The sequence below is a fragment of the Meleagris gallopavo genome, chromosome 1, assembly GCF_905368555.1.
Source record: "Meleagris gallopavo chromosome 1, MGAL_WU_HG_1.1, whole genome shotgun sequence".
NCBI classification, from domain to species: domain Eukaryota; kingdom Metazoa; phylum Chordata; class Aves; order Galliformes; family Phasianidae; genus Meleagris; species Meleagris gallopavo.
In genome coordinates, this window is record NC_139404.1 from 59,175,091 (window position 1) to 59,193,569 (window position 18,479).

Here is an 18,479-nt window from a genome sequence, read left to right on the forward strand (position 1 = left end):
GTGGTGTGTCTGGCTTTGTTCTGTTGGCCGTGAGGTCAGTCTGTTCCTTAGGAGCAGCCCCAGGTAAGTTCTCTTGGAGGTGGAAAGGTGTCTGTTTCTTATTCCATTTGCTTTCCATTTTACTGCCCAAGGAGTCAAACCGATTGCTCACAGAGGAGCAGCTTTGCAGCACATACATGTGCGTCTGGTCATATAAAAATATTTCAGCAGGCATTTTTTGGAACTGGAACATGGGAAAAGTCGAGGGCTGGCGCTTATGCAATGTCTTAGTGGTTTGGACACATTATGCTGACATAAGCTCTTCATGTCAGGCTTTACACATCTGTCAGAAATGTATCAAACAAAGCGAAGCCTGCAGGGTATAAAGAGAAGAAATAGAAAGGGAGAAGAAACTCCCTTTGTTCTCATTCCCTTCTCTCTGGAGGATGTCCTCAGGTACTCCCCCGTGCTCCCCTGGGACTGGAGTTCTCTCAGGGGATATATGATGGTGACAAATGGCACTGCTGGAAATGGAACTGGAAGAAAATCAAAAGCCCTGAAAACAAACCGTAGTGTTTTCTGCCATCTAGGTGTGAGCACAACCCTCTGTAGCACAAAGGGGAATCGCATGCTTACTTTGAAGACATCCTGTATGTCCTGGGATTCTCCCATATCTGGACAGTGCATTATTTCATAATGGAGCTTGCTACCTAGCACTCCCTGCCCAGGTACTCACTAGCATTGATGGAGTACTTCTGGCACCCACTTAACAGCCTCTTTGTAATCCCTGTGCATTGCTTCGAAGAAGCTGCTGGATGGGAGGGAGATGCAAACACACCACTATGCCTTACAAACACATCTGTCAGCCCACATCTCCTCCTACCCCCACTCTGCTCTCCTGCCCCTGCAGGAGTGCTCTTTCTGGCTGGCCTGGGAGGGTAGGCAGGGAGTCCATGAGGTGAGGAGCACGGCTGCATCACCTTTTCCTGCACCATCAAGAGAGATTTGCTTCAACAAGCAAAGACTGAAGTGACTTCAGGGCTGGTGGTGGTGTGGGAGCTGTTATACCCTGCTTGTGTCCCTGATGGCACAGCACTAAGAGGAGAGACCAGGGAGCCAATGGCCTCCTGCACGATGTGGCTAAGAGAGCCTCCAGACCTACCTGATTTGCAGCCCTGCAGCCTCACCTGCCAAAGCTGGTTGGCCCATCACCTATTCCAGGGGCTTGTTAACTAGGAGGAAGAGAATAGTTCTGATGTGTGGCAGAGTGCAGCCTGGGCTCAAGGTTCCAGCTTCAGGTACTTCCTTGGATCATGGTGGCAACTGGGCTCCTGCTGCTGCTGGTGTCTTTTCTTGCTCGGTGTGGTGAGTCCTATGCTGGGGCATAGGGGCTGCAGGGGAGTGTGCCCCAACATGGAGCTATAGCAGTGAACACCAGTACTGTTAATGCTACTATACCAAAAACAAGTGACTGTACCCAGTCAGCTTTGATAAACTGCTCTTGGTATGCTCACCCCAGCAGATTGGGCTCTACCTCTGCTGGCACTGAAAGTTTTTGGTACCCTCTCCATCCAGGTGCTGCTCACCATGGTCCTCCCTTTGCTTGCTGCAGCAAATGGGCCTTTCCCCACTCAGGCTGCTCAGCTGCGCTGTGGTCTCTTGTCTCTGAGAGAAAGAGAAATAGCTTGGTCCTGCTGGGCCTGCTAACTGGTGATTCTGGGGCAGTTCACTAAGAGAAAAATTTAGGAGAGCAGTATTCTTGAATCCTTCTTATCTTTCTTCATGCAATGACTAGCATATCTATAGTTCCCCATTTGCTCTCACATCCATATAAATAATTATTTCCTAGAGGTGCTTTGAAGAGGGGAAAACAAGCATAGGGCAGGTTGAAAAGAGAGGTCGGAAGAGTGTGGATCTTCAAGCAGCTTCACCCTAGCAATGAAGCTAGTGCCAAAAAGATCTGCCCAACTGGGGCAAGAAATGGAATACCAGCTAATTGCCATTCATCCCATCCTGGTTCACTGTGATGCTGGTTCTTCCGCTGTTGCTAATGCAGTTTCTCTTCCCCGCCCAAGGGTATGGTGTTTTCTCCATTATTTACCACCTTAATAAGCTCTATTTTCTACTCCAGCAGTAGGCTTGCTGCTATAGCAATAATCACTGTGCTTTCTTGCCAGAAGAGCCAGTCAGCAACAGAGGCTGGGGAGAGCTCGGTCCAGGTCAGTGGCTTAGAAAATTGTGTCTGGTGTTGTGACTGAGCTTTCTGTGGTAGTCAAATACTTTGAGGCCAACAGTGGATGCCTGAGAGTGACACAGCAAGGTGATAAAATGCTGTATGGGAAGGGGGGGGAGGGAGAGGCTCAGAGCCCCTCTGTAGCCATGATGCTGTGTAGGGATCCCCACAGCCTTGTGATGGAGGGTCAGTGGTTGCTGCTGAGTCTTGGGGCACTGGCCGTGCAGTAGGAGGAGAGATGTGGGCTCCTCAACTCACTGGCACTCGAGTACAGCAGTGCAAGTGCCTGTGGGGCTCTCTTGTGCCACTGTCCTGATGGAAAGAGTAAGTGAGCATTCAAGGCTGTGCAGAGGATGTGTGGCCCAAAGCCAAAGGAGAGCAGATGGGCGATGCTGTTGGTGACATTTTCTCTCCTGGTGACTCCAGTGAGTTATTTCAGGCTCTTGCCTGGGCAAACACTATGAGTGCCTCCCAGTTACATTGTTTGAAGGGCAGAGAAGTGAATCATAGAATTGCTCAGGTTGGAAAAGACCTTAAAGATCACAAAGTCCAACCTCAACCTAACCAAACTACCCTACCTTTAACAACCCACCACTAAATCATGTCCCTGAGCACCACAACCAGATGGATTTTAAACGCATCCAGGGATGGTGACTCAACCACCTCCCTGGGGAGCCTATTCCAGTGCTTAACCACCCTACCCTTTCCTGATATCCAACCTAAACTTATCCTGGTGCAACTTGAGGCATTTCCCCTCATCCTGTCACCTGTCACCAGTGAGAAGAGACCCAATCCCGCTCTCACTCAATCACCTTGCATATACCAGAAGAGAGCAATGAGGTCTTCCCTCAGCCTTCTCTTCCCCAGGCTAAACAGTCCCAGTTTCTTCAGTCGCTATGAACTTTTGTCCTGGTCTCCCACCTTGGGACGAGCAGATGACCCCTCCCCTTGGCTTCGTACTATGAGAAACACAGGAGCCAAAGTGATTAACAGAGTGACTCTGGCTGGTGCACACGCAGCCCAGCTGAAGGGAATGCAGGAAGAGCTGCTGTTCCTCTCTCCTCTGAGGAGACAGAAACCTGAAGCTGGGGCTCTCTGAAACCACCCAGCCCGCAGCAGCAGGCCCCTGGTATGAGTGCTTACAGTTGGCTCTTTGCTTTGTGGCCCTCCAGGTGCAATTTGTGCTCCCACATTGTGCAGTGGTTTTGAACACCCTGCCTCTGTGCTGGTCAGTGCACCTTACACCCTGCAGCCCTGAGGATGGCTGGGCTTTTCCCTTTACAGTTCTTTCCAGGAAATTGGATCACCATGCATCTATCTCTCACTGCACAGTTCAACGAAGCATCTAACGCATTATCAGCTCCAGCCATCCCTGGTTGGCCTCGCTCTCAGTCAAACTTCTCCCGTGCTTGTTGCTCACATTTTTAAGGCACGGTTGATGCCAAAAGCAACGTGAGAAAGCTTTGTCTCCTTGCAGTGCATTTCAGACCAAGCCAAGACTGAGTGCTAGGTCAGCTTGATTCAGAGATGAGCTCTTTCAGGATGACTTTAGCTGCTCTAGTTAAGCACCGCAGGGCGCTGCTAGATAAAGAAGCTTTGAAATAACGTGCTTTGAATAAAGTCAGGCAGCACCATTATAATCTGTTGCGCTTGTTACTAAATTTTCCTAAGTTCCAGTTGCATTCTGTTAAGGGTAACTAGGCTACCGGACGAAACCTGAAATTTATCTTATGACTGTGCATGCACACGCATTGTGAAAGTACCTCACAGGAGACCTCACTTTTCTGTACATCAGCTTCTCATCAAGAAATGTAATTTCTGTGCATTTTCATTTACCTACATATCACTTGAAGCTCAGGCTGGAGTCAGGAGACCCATGATAGCTGGGAGCTGTTCTGTTAATTCCCTATCTGCAGAATGTCTGAGGTGACACAGTTGAGCATGAGAGATCTGCCTCACTGCAGTACTCTTCTTTCTGTCCTCTAAGTAATCCTCAGGGGCACTGCACTGTCTCCGTCCTGGGGGAGCGGTACTTTTATTTTGAATATCGCCAGATCAGTCTCTGGCAAACAGTTTTTACCACCTCCTTCTACCCAAAACCCAATCCCTACACGTGCAGCAGCTTGGAAACGTGTGCAGGTGGTAGCATGAAGGGCAGGAAGGCCTTTTAGGAGGGAAGAGAAGGCAGGGTGCTGGGTTCAGGTAGGTTCCTCTGGATGCCTGGCTGGGGTTGAGCTCCAGGAATGCTCTTGCAGCAGTAAGAAAGATGAGTGGGACCTGTGTGAAGTCCCCTCTGTTTTGGAGTCTTCTAGGGTTTCATTCCCTTCAAATACCTATTGGGGGTGAAGGTGGAGGCTACAGGTCAGCCATACACAGCTTTTCTAGGCTGGGCAGATCTTTGATACCTCATTTTGGGAGCAAATGGGTGTTTCCTCATCTCAAAATATATCTGATCCTTCCTTTAAAGGGCCTGCATTTCTGAGAAAGAAGGAGCAGTAGAGAAACTTCCTGGTTAAATCAGCCCTGGCATCTGTCCTATTACCTACAGCAATCACTTTGATTTTGTATTTTTAATGCAAGACCAGCTTTGCTAAAGACCTCTTAATGGGCAGGGGCAATGATATAAGCGACGCCTTTGCCAGCCCTTTTACAATCCATTATGCTGTAATTGCAGTCCAGGCCGCTTCTCATCTGCTTCTTCCTCAACTTGAGCAACACCTCTGAGAACTGATGTTGAAGAATGACAACAATAAAAACTGTAATATGCAAGATGAACCTTGACGGCAAAGCACATCGTTGTTTCTATTGCCAGTGTTTCTGCTCTCAGCTGTTGTGCTGCCCAAGCTTGTTTCTGTGTTCCCCAGAGGAAAAGTTTCCCTAAATGAAGAAAATTGTTAATTATTTACAGAAAAAAGTTTAAGCAAAGACTTACGGTGAACCCCGTCTGCAGCTTTCTGGGGCACTTGTTGGAGGACCCAGTTATCGATTTTCTATGTGTTGGATAATGCAGCTCTGACAGCATAGCTGCCTAATTGCTGAAAGGCATTCTGAGGGGCACCTTGACTCTGCTGAAGCTGATTGCTCTCAGTTGAACTGTGATGTCGTATTGCTTATCAAATATGCAGAAAAGGCATAAAAGACATACTCTTGTTTAGCATTACATGGATCTATATAGTGTAGCTGCCCAAAAAACTTCCAAAACTGTTAAATGTCTACCTCTGCTTATCTCCTTAATGAACTGACAATAAACAGAGAAGGAGGATCTATGGGGCCAGAATGACTCTGATGCTCAGTTCCCATGCTTTTGAAGTTTTGCATGTGGTTATGTCCTGAGGGACATGGTTAGTGGGCATGGTGGTGATGGGTTGACTGTTGGACTAGATGGTCTTAGTGGTCTTTTCCAAATTTAGTGATTCTTAGTGATGGTACGACCCTGGACTGCAGGTAACAAGGTCTGAGCTTTATGTTTGAGGGCACTGTGAAACTGGCATTGAGATTGGTGAGGTGCAAGGCAATAGCCACTGTGCCTCTTCCCATCCAGGCTGGCTGTAGAGGAATCTGCTGGGACATCTTCTGGCAGCTCTATGTGGCCGTGCATGAGCAGTGGCTCGATGGGCAGCAGATGAAACAAGCCTGCTCATCAGTTTAAAGTGAAGTGCAGCTTTTCCACTGAGATCAGTGGATTCTCTGCATGGCTGCTGAAGTGAAGTCAGCCCAGCTGGGAGTCCTGTGACTGAGGGCCAAAACCAGTTCCCAGCACAGGAGCATGTTTTAGGGTTGCAGCATCTGTGCCTTCATGGGAACTGGCAGGAAATATTTTACATTGTGGCAGCAACTCCTTCCCACAGAGTGTGTTTTTTTTTTGTTGTTGTTGTTTTTTTCCAGTTAGGAGACTTTAGAAGAGCCTGGTGGCCACTGTGAAGATGTGTCACCTGCAATGGGTGGACAGGCAGGAGTGTCCCAATCTCACGTGTCATCGTACACCTCTGGTTTAATTGGCTGTGCTATATGAGCTGTGATGTGGCTGTGCTACGCCTGCAGCTCCTTAAAGCCTGCTTGCTTCAAGCACTTCTGCCTGCAAAGTCTCTGGAGGTGATTTTAGGGCCTCAGTGTTAGGGAAGTGATGTGAGCTTCATCTCCCAGGTTTCTTAAAAGCAGTTCCCCGAGCTATATAAAGCCATGCCAAGATGCAGTGAACTGGTCATGCCTGATCGTAGCCATTAGATGACAGATCAGCCAACATAAAATAACCATCTGTCACTTATGCTGGCTAGGTAGTCTGAGCTGAGGTAGTTTGACTTGGTGGTGGTAGCCTTGCTTTTTGCCTGTAATGGTAGGAACCTAGGAAGTAAGACCCAAGAAATAGTTGTTTCAGAACTGTCTTGATCCAACTATTGGAGGAGATGGTTCAACATATATATCCCTGGAGGAACATTAAATCAGCAAGAGGCCAAATGCTGTCAATGGATATATTACAAATTCTGAACAGCTAAGGAATGCAGGGAGGATGGGGAAGTGAGTGGTAGTAAAGGGAGAAATCCTAGCAAATGATTTATAAAGCAGGGGATTGTCAACATCAGGGATCCAGCAACGCCTCCTTGGTCTGTAGGGTGGCAGCAAGTTGGTCAGCAATGTCCAGCACTGGTCCTCAGTGAGGAGAATGATTCACAGAATTTCCCAAATGCCATGCTGTTCCCACTGTGTGAGACTGATACGGAGGCTAAGTGCTTTCCTCATCTATCATGCTGTTCCCCACCTTCCCCAGTATTCTTCTGCTGAAGTCAGCATTCAGAGGCAGCTAACTGTCTTCCTGATCCCTTTGTGAATTTGCCATGCCTCAGTGTAAAGCTTATGACATGTGACTAACTTCAGTTTGTACTTCTAATTCTTAAATACCTACGTGTGGCTGCAGTGTTCTGGGAAGAGTCATCACAGACTGGCTTGGGTTGGAAGGGACCTCAAAGGTCATCTGGTTCCATCCCCTGCTGCGAGCAGAGCTGCCAAAGAAAGAGAAAATGGGAAAGTGTGGAGCAGTGCGATCGAAGGATGTTGTTTGTACCTGTAAATCAGATGTCCTCCTGGAAGTACCGAGTCAATCTGTGCGCCATTCTTTCTGCAGGGGATGAAGTCCAGCCTGTCTGTCCTCCAACATGGGTGAAGACTTTGAGTCTGGGATGCTGTACATGGCCAACGGCTGGGGCAAGATGTCTGCGGGTGATTGAACTTGCAGGGATCTCTGGTCACTCCAGGGAGAAAGGGTAGTGCATAAAGGAGGGGAAGCATTTTGTTTCAGATGCAGAAATACAAGAAAAGGAGTAGTTTGATTCTCCACCTGACAGGATATGCCTCTCTTGTCAGGGATCCTCTGCTTGTGAGAGGACTGTTCCCTGGATGAGATGTACAGATCAGCATTTTCCTGCAGCATGGGATCTTGGAGCTCATTAGCAAAGGTTGTGCTCTGCAGTACTACCGTGCATATTCATGTATGGATAGCTGAGCCTTGTGCAAGCAGAGCTGTCCCTACAAGGTTGCCTTCTACTTAAGAATGAATGATAGACTCTAATGGAGATGAAAATGCCTGAATCTGTACTTTCAAGGGCTACTCCTGATGATTCCTTCTCTAAACCCCTTCTCTTGATCCTAGGGTGAAGTGAAGCAGTTGGGGCAAGTGACTTCTGCTGTCTCTCCCCAGCTGAGCAGCACTTCCACATCCCCTGTGCTTTGGGGCTCATCCAAACACGCCTGTCACCCCTATTCCTTAGCAGCCCTCCCAGGAGACAGCACATATCTGTGGGAAGTGATGGGGGAGTGTGGCACGGGTAGTGCTACCAGGAGGCTGAGAGGAATGAGATACCTTGTGTACATAAAACAGGGTGGCTCTGGAGTGCCCCTTGTCTGTTTGAGGACCGGTGGCACCTGGACAGAAGCTGGTGTGGTGTCCAGAAGTGCTTTTTTCTCTCCTATCTATTCAGCAAAACAGGGACTAGCATTGTCCTGCTGCTCCACCCACAGCACTTCTCTCTAGTTTCAAGTTGATGCATCAGCAGCAAAGCATTTTTATTATTTCTTTACCTTTATTTTGCAATGGTAGAACCAAAAGTTGAGGTAGACATGTCCCCAGATGGAAATCCCATGTTAATAGCAGGTCTGACCTGCAGCAGGGTGAAGGAGGTGATCCTGCCCCTCTGCTCTGCACTGATGAGACCTCAGCTGAAACAGTGCATCCAGGTGTGGAGTCCTCAACATAGGAGAGATGTAGACCTGTCGGAGAGTATCCAGAGGAGGGCCACAAAAATGATCCAAAGGGATCCAAGGGATGGAACATTTTCCCTACGAGGACAGGCTGTGAGCCAAAGCTATTCAGCCTTGGGAAGCGAAGGCTCTGGGGAGATCTGAGAGTGGCCTTTCAGTGTCTGAAGGGGGCTATAAGAAGGAAGGAGACAGATTCTTTAGCAGAGTGTGTTATGATAGGACAAGGGGAAGTAGTTTCAAGCTAAAAGTAGGGAGATTTAGGTTGGATTTAAAGTAGAAGTATTTTACAGTAAGGTTGATGAGGCACTGGAGCAGATTGCCAAGAGAGGTGGTGGATGCCCAATCTTTGGAAACACCCAAGGTCATGTTGGATGGGGCTCTGAGCACCTGATCTACCTGTGCGTGTCCCTGTTCACAGCAGAGGGTTGGATCAGTTGGCCTTTAGGGATCCCATTCAACTCAAACAATCCTTCCTACTCTGAAGGAAGAGCAGAAGGCTACTCAAGTTGATATGTTCCTGGATGGATGCAGCCCTTCCAGTTGGGAGAAGTAACCCAGAGAGCTGCATATCACTTCTGCCCTAATAAAACTCCCTTTGAGTGCTAGCCAGCTCCAGAACCAAGCTGTGGTTGTGCTCTTATAGCAGCTTGCAGGATTTATGGGGGTCATCTCCTAATCAAATACAACTTTGATCACCATGTGGAAAGAGGTGTGCAGCAGTTATAGTGACTTATCACAAGTGCCTTTTATAGCTGGGCACAGGTCTGGGGGCTCGCTGCAGGCCACTTGAATTTTTCTGTACAGATGATTACAGTGCTAATGCAAGTTATTAAGGAGACGGCGATATTTCTGTCACAGCCATCAAAGTCGAGGTGTTAAATAATACCCCATCCATTATGGCTTCGCTAGAGCCCCATAATGGTTACTCTTTGAAAAGGTTTCTGTCTGCAGCTGAGTATGGGCCTGGTAATTGGGAAAAAATAACTGCAAGGAGTAGGAGCTGTGTGGCTACAAAGTGACTGCTTTCGCCTGTGTGAAGCAGAGCTATTGGCATCCACATGGATCAAATGCCCATAGAAGATCAAGGACAGAAAGTTATAAAAATTGTGCTGAAAAATAAGCTTGGAACAGCCACGTCAGCTTTTAGTAGGCTGAGTGAACACAGGCCTGCTGTATTGGCAAGACAAATCCTGAAATGCTGGTGATGTTTAAGTAGGACTTTAGGGAAGAAATTGTGTGCGACCTTTAGAGTCTTCTCTCAACTTTGTCAGGTACTTCTGGTTTGACAGGACTGTGCCTGCATTGGAATACACTGTACAATGCTTTTCTCTACCTAGCTGCTGTTCAAAGCCGCTTTCCTGTGCTGGAGCTGTGCAGTCCCTAGGGCTTGCTGGTCTTTGGAGAAAGTGGCCATGTTCAGGAGAACAGCTACCCTGACAACAGCTATCTGCCTGAGCAGCCAACTGATGCCTTTCCCCTGGGCACCCACCGAAGTGTTTCCCAGGGCTCAGAAGCACCAACTGCTGCTGGCAATGTCCAGATTACAGCAGCAATGCAAATTCCCCTGTGCTCTCTGGGCAGGGTAATGGGAATCCTCTCCACAAGGAAAGGATGACACAAAGTCCATTTGTAACGCAGCTTGTGTCTGGGCTGCGCTCACAAAATGGCTGTGGCTGGCTTGAGATCTGTTGTGCCCTTTGTGGCTCAGCCACATCCGTGTCAGCTTGCACAAAGAAGCTTTCGGCTCTTGCAAGAGGCACAGAAATGAGATAACTGGGCTGGCAGTGTCAGTAGCACAGCACTAAGCTATTGCTTCTGTAAGGAAACATTGGTCCCCACCTAGTGCTGGGCAAATTCACAGCATTCCTCTGCACTTCTCAGATGATAGAGTAGTAGTTGGATATGCCAGCTGTTGGCTTTTGGTACTTGCTTGCAGGAAAGTAATTACTGGAGGTTCCCAGCCCAAGGTGGGACCACTCATGTCTAAGCTCAGCCATTCAGATTCATGTCTTTGCTATTGTTTCTGTATGATTCTTTGATTGTTTGCTTCTAGTACATGCATGTGGAATATAACAGTACCGCAGGAGAAAATGATCCTGATCTACTTCACCAAATTAGATGTAGAGTACCATGTTGGCTGTGACTGTGACTACGTGTCCCTCTACTCAAGCAGAAGAGAGCCAACCAGTAAGTCTGGGTGTTTTAGGGAAGTGAGAGGCACGGGTTCTGATTTTTTTAATTCATCATCATGAAGAACAGCAAATAGTTGGCTTTGAGAAGCCCTTTTTATTGCATGCTATGAATCTGACAAGCTGGAGGTGATACCCAAGTGGGGCTGAGGGACATAGAATCATAGAATCAAAGAATCACCAAGGTTGGAAAAAACCTCCAAGATCATCCAGTCCAACTGCCCACCTATCACCAGTATTTCCTCACTAGACTGTGTCTTTTAGTACAACATCTAAACATTTCTTGAACGCCTCCAGGAGCAGTGACTCCACCACCTCCCTGGGCAGTTCATATTTGTCCTGGCATCTAGTGTAGTGTGGTGGCCTAGTATGAAGTGTCTCAACAGTGTCTTTCAGCTGCATATAATTAATCATGCCCAGCATTCCTTGTCTCTCCCATACCTGTTTTATTCCTACTATGGATAGCAGAGTAAGCTGAGTGCTTATTCTTGCTTAACTGATGCATAGCCAGGTGACTTTCTGATGTGTTAAGCATTGCCAGCAGGCATACTGGAGAAGCAGCTCAGAAAGGATGGTTATTTGTTGGTTCCAAACTGTTTACATGGCCCAGGAAATGTACAGATTACTGAGTAACTGTAGAGGTGAGACCAAAAGAAGCAGCCTCTTGCCCTTCTCTAAGGTGCTCTTAATATTGAACTGATAGAGAATAAATATTTCAAGCAAATACTGACTACTTCTCTCCTCTCAGCATTAGTGGCTATGTGCTGTAATAACCCATCATCCGTAGTCCACAATTCATCCTCTAGGAGCACTCAGTTCTTCATATGGTTGTTTTGGACGAAGTCCCTTCTCCAGTTTTTCTCTACAGCCTCTAAATATTTTATAGGTAGAGAAAGCTGAACAGTGTCTCCATTTAGCACGAGCTGACAGCTTCACGGAGGGATCTACCTTAATGAATCACTGTGATATTTGCCTGAATAGATGCGTGCTATGACCACCTATGCCACCAAATCCTTGTCTCCCTCAGATAAGCTCTGTGGGGAGATGTTTCCAGCCCTCTGCTGATAGTCAGACTGGGCCACCATTATGTTTGTTTGTGATGGGAACAATGCTACAAACAATGTGGATTCAAGCTTGCCATCACGGCTGTCCATAAGGACTCTGAAGCAGGTGAACATACCTACACTGTAGAAACTCCTACCCTTTCCTTTCTGACCCCCTTAAAATAAAAAACAAAACCCCCCTAACTTTAGTGTTGGTGTGGGTTTATTAAAAAGCACTATGTAATGCCAGTCATTAAATTGTCTCTGTTCTCTCTCTCTGTACTGTAGGTTTGGGCTGTGGGAGTGTTGCAATACTGGTGGAAAAGAGAAAGATTGATACTGCTAATTACCCTGGCTTGTATCCCAGGAACACGAAGTGCCACTGGCTCATTGAGGCTCCAGCAGAGTATGCTGTAAAGGTAATAAAGGAGAAACTGCACTTAAACCTCTGCACTGAGAACCATTCAGGGGAGTGATTCAATAAAATCCTGCCAGAAACATCTGTGACACGCAAGAACATAAATTGTAAGATTTCTAGGTCGCTGACTTTTTACAGGGCGTGTTTTGTCAATTAAACATCACCTCTGAACCAGTGTGCGGGGCTGCTGTGACTGTTCTAAGGGCTTTAAGTCTGGTGGCATCAATCTCATCACTACATAGCTTTATCTTGAAAACCAGAGCATTTGAAGTTAAAGAAGAGGTAGAAACCACGTTGTGAACAGCCAGCTTTTTTCTTGTGGCAGTGTTAATAACCGCAGGCTGTTCCTTAGCCCCATACCAAGGTGTTTATTCTTGTGTGTGGGTAGTGTAGTGATGGTTCACACACACAGTACCAGCATCTCTCTTTAGTTTTACTGCACATCTCTGTTAGAGCGCAGCAAGCATCCAACTGGCGTTGTTCTGTATTGTCATCTTATGTTGTTTGGAGCATGTTTCCTCCCCTGCTGCCTTGGTTAAGGGATGGAAAAACAGTGTTAAACCTAGGAATGCCCAAGGGTATGAAAACCTATTCTTTTGGTTACCACTGCTCTGTTAGTGTTAGATCTTTTGGTCTGGATTAAAACCAAATCAAACAAAGGAAAAGCTCCTGAAAGAGCATTCCACGGGGGATACCCTTCTAAAATATAAGGCATGGAGTGTCCCAGTACAGATAACAGGAGAAATCTCTTAAGGCGAGACTTAGGCTGGATCCATCCTCTGCAGCTGTCTTTAGCCTCGCATAGAAGAGCAGTCCGCACTATTAGGCCAAGACTGCCCACAGACTGCTCTAATGCAAAATGTGACTCACTTGCCAAGGAAAGCCACGCTGGCAATCCTAAAAGTGACTTTTCTCTAGCCCATGATTAATAAGGGTAAGAGCTTCAGTCACTACTCTGCTCTTGATGATTCCCTCTTGCTTGTTCTCTTTACAGCTGAAGTTTGAGAACTTTGCAGTTGAACTTAGCCCAGCTTGCGTTTACAGTTCAGTTGCTGTTTACAGTGATGAAGAAGATGAAAATCAGCTGGGTGAGTATTAATACTTTCAAAATGGAAATCCCTGTGGAAACAGGTGCCACATCACCAAAATACGTTCTGTTAGTGTGATATCACAGGAAGAGTGGTGTAAGCACTTCTATCTTGCCTATCATGGCCAAGTGTACCACTGGCACAGGAGATCCCACATCCTAGTTGAGGCCTTGCTTTTCCATGTTGCTGGATGGTGTTGAGAGGCTTTGTACAGGACCATGCTCATGTTCTGCTGCAGAGCACACTACTGCTCTGCATCTCTATCAAAGGAGAGAGCAAGAGCAACGTCGCTCTGAGTTTCATTAAGAAGACAAATGTTTAAAGTAAGGCAGAGGAAAAGCACAGTTGTCAATTAGTGTCTAATTCCACTGCAGTAGATGTGAATTCTTTATGAATTCAGCTAATTTGATTTGGATTTCATTAATGAAAAAAATTGCTAACCTGAGGCATCTCTTTCCAATGCTTTCAGAAGGAAATATTTTCTCAATTCTTCACTTTATATCTGCTTCAGTTTTATCAACATAACAATCTTTAGCAAAATAAATGTTCTTAATTTTCTTGAATACATATTTCCAGATGTTCCTCCTGCTTGGACAAAAAGAAAGCATGCTGTAACACCACAGCTTCTTTCAAAAACAGTTTCTGGGCACAACATTCACTTTAGCAGAGCTTGATATCTATTTTTAAGGTGAAAAGCAATCTGGCACTCAGAAGTGAAGACTGAGTTGAATTCTGGCTACATCTTTACAAGCCTATATGTGAACCAAAAAAACAGAGTAGGGTGATGAGATGTCCATTTCTTTATACCAAAAAAGCTGGATAAGAGGCCCAAACTGTCCTGTATTTACCAGTGACAAATGATCTTTGGCAAATTGCTTCTATTTTTTCCCCATCTGTTTTGTAGTGGTAATTTAGTTGCATATGTTTACCAAGTGCTGAATGAATATTAACATTACAACTCCCTTGAAAAGAAATCTGGTTTCCATTGGAAATCAGTGTGTACTTACACAGGAGGGGAGAAGGCTGGCAAAATCAAACTTGTAATCTTCTAGGGGAGAATGTCAGCATTCCAAAGCATTTCACTCGATGCTTTCCAGTTCAGTTTTGCTGTAGGAAATTCACATTCTTACAGGAAAGCTGCTTGGGAATAGAGTACAAGCTTCCTGCCCAGCTGCAGCGATGGGAATTCCAGATGCTGTGCAAAAATGGTGTGTCCTCCAAGGGAAGAAGAAACCTCCAGTAGATTGCTGTAGGCACATCAGCTTTACAAGTAGATCATTCAGGAGAAATTCTGCAGGTACCATCACAAATAGCCACATGATGGCAAATAGTCCTTAAGCAAAGGTTCTTTGTGCAGCGGAAGGCATTCACACTATCTGTTGTAATTCCACCATTAGAAAGCTGGGATTATTTTTGTATGCCTGTAATATGATTGCAGGAGATAAATTCTGTCTGCTATTGCTTGCTGATGTCACTGACTACCATTGTCATGCAACTTTTTCTTCTCAACAAAACAAGAACTTTTTCAAAAAGTGACCAAGTCCAAAAGTTGTATGTGTTTTTTAGAAACCTAGATTAGCTAAAAACACAAGTGCTTAAGGGATATCAATTCTCATCTTAAAAATACATCTTGTTCCTTCCTGCAGCTAATCTCTGTGTATTCTCAGCTCCCAAACCAGTGCTGAGTCCAGGAAATACTATGCTGGTGCATTTTGTGTGGATGTGATGGGGAGAACAGCTTCAGAGAATTCAGAGCCCATCTCACTTTTATTCATTCAGGTTAGTAGAGAGATGCCTGCTGTGTCTAAAAATGTCTGCACCATTTGCATCTATTCTTAGATAGCCAAGCCTATTTTTTAACCTAATCCTGCTGCATTATGTCAAGATAATTTTAAAACAGAGTAGCTGCTTGTGGCAGACCTGTCAGCCCTGAATAAATGAGAAGATTTAAGGTTGTTTTTTTCCTATGTCTCTCAGGGAAATGAGACGACTAAATTCTAATACCTGAAACAAACAGCCTTGTTAATGTTATTATTCTGATAACTCCCACTATCAGTACAAGCTGGGGGGGATAAGGATGGAGCACAGCCCTGTTGAAAAGAACCTGGCAGTACTGGTGGATGGCAAGCTGGGCATGAGTCAGCAATGTGCCCTCACAGCCCAGAAAGCTAACCATATCCTGGGCTGCATCAGAAGAAGTGTGGCCAGCAGGTGAGGGAGGTGATCCTGCCCCTCTGCTCTGCAGTGGTGATGCCTCACTTGGAGTACTGCATCCAGATGTGGAGTCCTCTACAGGAGAAACGTAGACCTGTTGGAGTGCATCCAGAGGAGGACCACAAAAATGATCCAAAGGGTGGAACACCTCTCTTACAAGGACAGGCTGAGAGCTGGGGCTGTTGTTCAGCCTGGAGAAGAGAAGGCTTCGAGGAGACCTGAACACAGCCTTTCAGTTTCTGAAGGAGGGCTGTAAGAAAGGACACACTCTTTAGCAGGGTCTGTGGTGACGGGACAATCGGGAATGGTTTCAAGCTAAAAGAGGGGAGATTTAGATTGAATATAAAGAAGTATGTTACAATCAGGGTGGTGAGGCACTGGAGCAGGTTGCCCAGAGAGGTGGCGGATGCCCCTCCCTGGAGATACTCAAGGCCAAGCTGGACGGGGCTCTGAGCAACCTGATCTACCTGTGGGTGTCCCTGTTCACTGCAGAAAAGTTAGACCAGATGGCCTTTAAGGGTCCCTTCCAACTCAAATAATTCTATGATTCTACAATCCCTTTGAAAATCTAGTTATAGAAGAGAGTCATGAACCTCGGACCTAGTCTGCTGTCACTGCTTTCTATTTTCATGTCTGTGTGCCAGCTGCTGCTTGGGGAGATGAATAACATCTCTCTTTGAGTGGGTGTTTTGGAGATCTATTAATCTGATTAAGAGCTAACTGTTACTTTCTCTCTTGCAGGTCTGAAAGTCTTTCCCCCAGTGTGTAAGATGGATTTTGCAGCGAGGCAGGTTCTTGTTGATCTCAAATCCTTTTGTGCACTATTTTCCTGAACAAAAAGTAATGAGGTAACCAATCTTTGATTCCATATGCATGTGATATGCTCTCTTTATTCTGGCTGCATGCGCTTCCTGCTGAGTTTGGGGCCACAGAGGTAGAGGGGAGGAGAGAACTTCTTGCAGTTCCTGAGCCTTGTTTTCTCTCTCAACTGCTAAACTCCTTAAGATTCAAGCTTTCAAGTGTCTGTTTTTCCTTCCTACACCACTTCCAGACAGGGCAAATTTGGTGTCTTTTTGCATCTTTGACCTACCTATACCCACTGTGTAAAGTTACCTAGAAAAACAAGAAACTTGCCTGCAAAAGCACAGCCATTTTTATGTATCTTGCAGACATCTATGGCCTTCCCCAGTGGTGTTAACTAGGGCTGAGTAGGCCTTTCCTCACATCTGGCCGCAGTATGCTGCTCTGAACCTCCTTTGAGACTACCAGTGTGACGGGGTTGTCATCAGCCCCATATGGATCCTGACAGCTGCCCACTGTGTGCCCAACTGTTGCCTCTGCTCCTCTCCTCACGCTGTGTGTTCCTCTGGGCTGGAGAGAAAGCAGCCAGAGAGCTACAGATTGTATTCACACCTCTGAAACTTCCCTTCTGCCCTTCCTCCTGTGAACAGTGTTTTGGGAGATAGCAACGACTTTGTCTTGCCTCTGAGATCTGTTAAAGTTAATTGGACTATCTGTGATCAGAGCTGTAACAGAGCCAGAACTGATGCAATGCATTTGTTGTGGTGAGAAGCTCTTGCTCGGCAGTCCTGGGAATAAGTGACTAATTAGAGAAGAGCCAGAAGGGATGTATGACTGCTGAATAAGGAAGCTGAACAATTGACTATAAGTAGCTCCAATATGTTTGCTCTCATTATACAGATCCAAGAAACCCTGACACAGTCCATGGTAGAGCCCTGAGAGATTCAACAGAACAGGTGAGAAACAAGCAAGAACATGAGAAATGTTGTCTGTGATACATTTGTCCTTACCATATTTCTCAAAACAGATCTGTGTACACAAAGAAAACTGTCTTGGCAGTAAGGCAAAATGACTGGTGGGTAGCACAGCTTCAGGAATGAGAAAGGAAGTCCAGTAACTTGGTCTCACTGAGGTAACTTACAGCTTATGGAAGTGTATTTTATACCTGGTTCTTATTACTTGTGGTAAAGACTTAAAAATCTGGTATATGACTGAGTGCCCTCGATATCTCACTCTCTTGGTGCTGAGCAATATATCTGTCTATAAAAAGGTTGCTGACTTTCTTTTCTCTTCTAATGGGGAGGAGGAAGAAATACATGTGGAAAAGAGGTGACTCACTCTAAAAAAATTATTGGTTTGTATTTGCACAGCTTATTAGCTTGTATTTGCACAGTGCTACAGTCAACCATCACTGTAGGCTCAGGAAATCTAAATAATGTGTCCTGGCAATATTCTCAACTGAAAAGTGAGGGATTTCCATTTGAAGTCCTTGCACCTTATTTGTTTCTTTTTAATGAGTTTGGTCATTCTTTGGAGTTTTGCCCTCCTCCATCATAGGTATGTGTTCAGGATGCACTTATAGGGCAACTTGTCTCTTCTTTGCCCTGACCCTCCAGTGTGCTGCCTCTCCATTTGACAGAGCTATAACTCTGACATTGCCCTGATGCAGCTGGATGTCCCACTGCAGTATGCCACTGCAACAGCCCTGAGACATGGTCTTCCCTCTGCACTGCATCTGGATGGAAGAAGGATGGTCTTCTGATTTTTGCATGTTGCTCATTATTAACAGAATATATACTTCCATCTCATTTTATTCTTGTGCCCAGACTTAACCTAGAATTATTCCTCAGCTGGTGGGAGCTGAGCTAAGCAATTTCAGCAGCTAGAGGGGAGTGCTCCTGAAGGTGTCTGCATACAAGCATTGGTAGGTCTCCTGGGGGAAGGAGCTGGCCAGGACAGAGAACGGCAAGTAGCAAATGACAGCTAAAACTCCAACAACCTGCTGTCCCTGAAATGGACACTGCTTACATGAGCGGTCAATCTGTACTGCAGATGCAATGTGTGGTGATGCTGGGAAGTGAGATCATGAATTGTAGTATTGTTTCTCTGGACAATAATATCCATAGTGCCTGTGGAGAAGAGAATGTTCTTCACTTGCACATTGAGTCCTATCTCTTCCTAGTGAAATAAATATTTCCTAATTGTAGCTGGCTTGGAACCTTTTTCAAGGCATGCTCTTCAAGATAATCTGTGAAGACTTGA

The 18,479-nt window shown here is 46.0% G+C and overlaps 1 protein-coding gene across 16 annotated transcripts in view; it reads left to right on the forward strand.

Moving 5' to 3' along the window:
- The first annotated feature begins 16,060 nt into the window (after nt 1–16,060).
- Nucleotides 16,061–18,479, forward strand: part of LOC100542571 (uncharacterized) — a 55,853-nt gene continuing 53,434 nt past the window's right edge. For 3 of the 16 annotated variants that reach the window (XR_014884786.1, XR_014884791.1, XR_014884793.1), the window contains exons 1-2: nt 16,061–16,264; nt 17,118–17,173. The gene's annotated coding sequence lies outside the window, so the exon portion shown is untranslated. The remainder of the gene's footprint in view (nt 16,265–17,117; nt 17,174–18,479) is intronic. The other 13 variants (XR_014884784.1, XR_014884789.1, XR_014884788.1 and 10 more) reach the window with 7 other exon arrangements.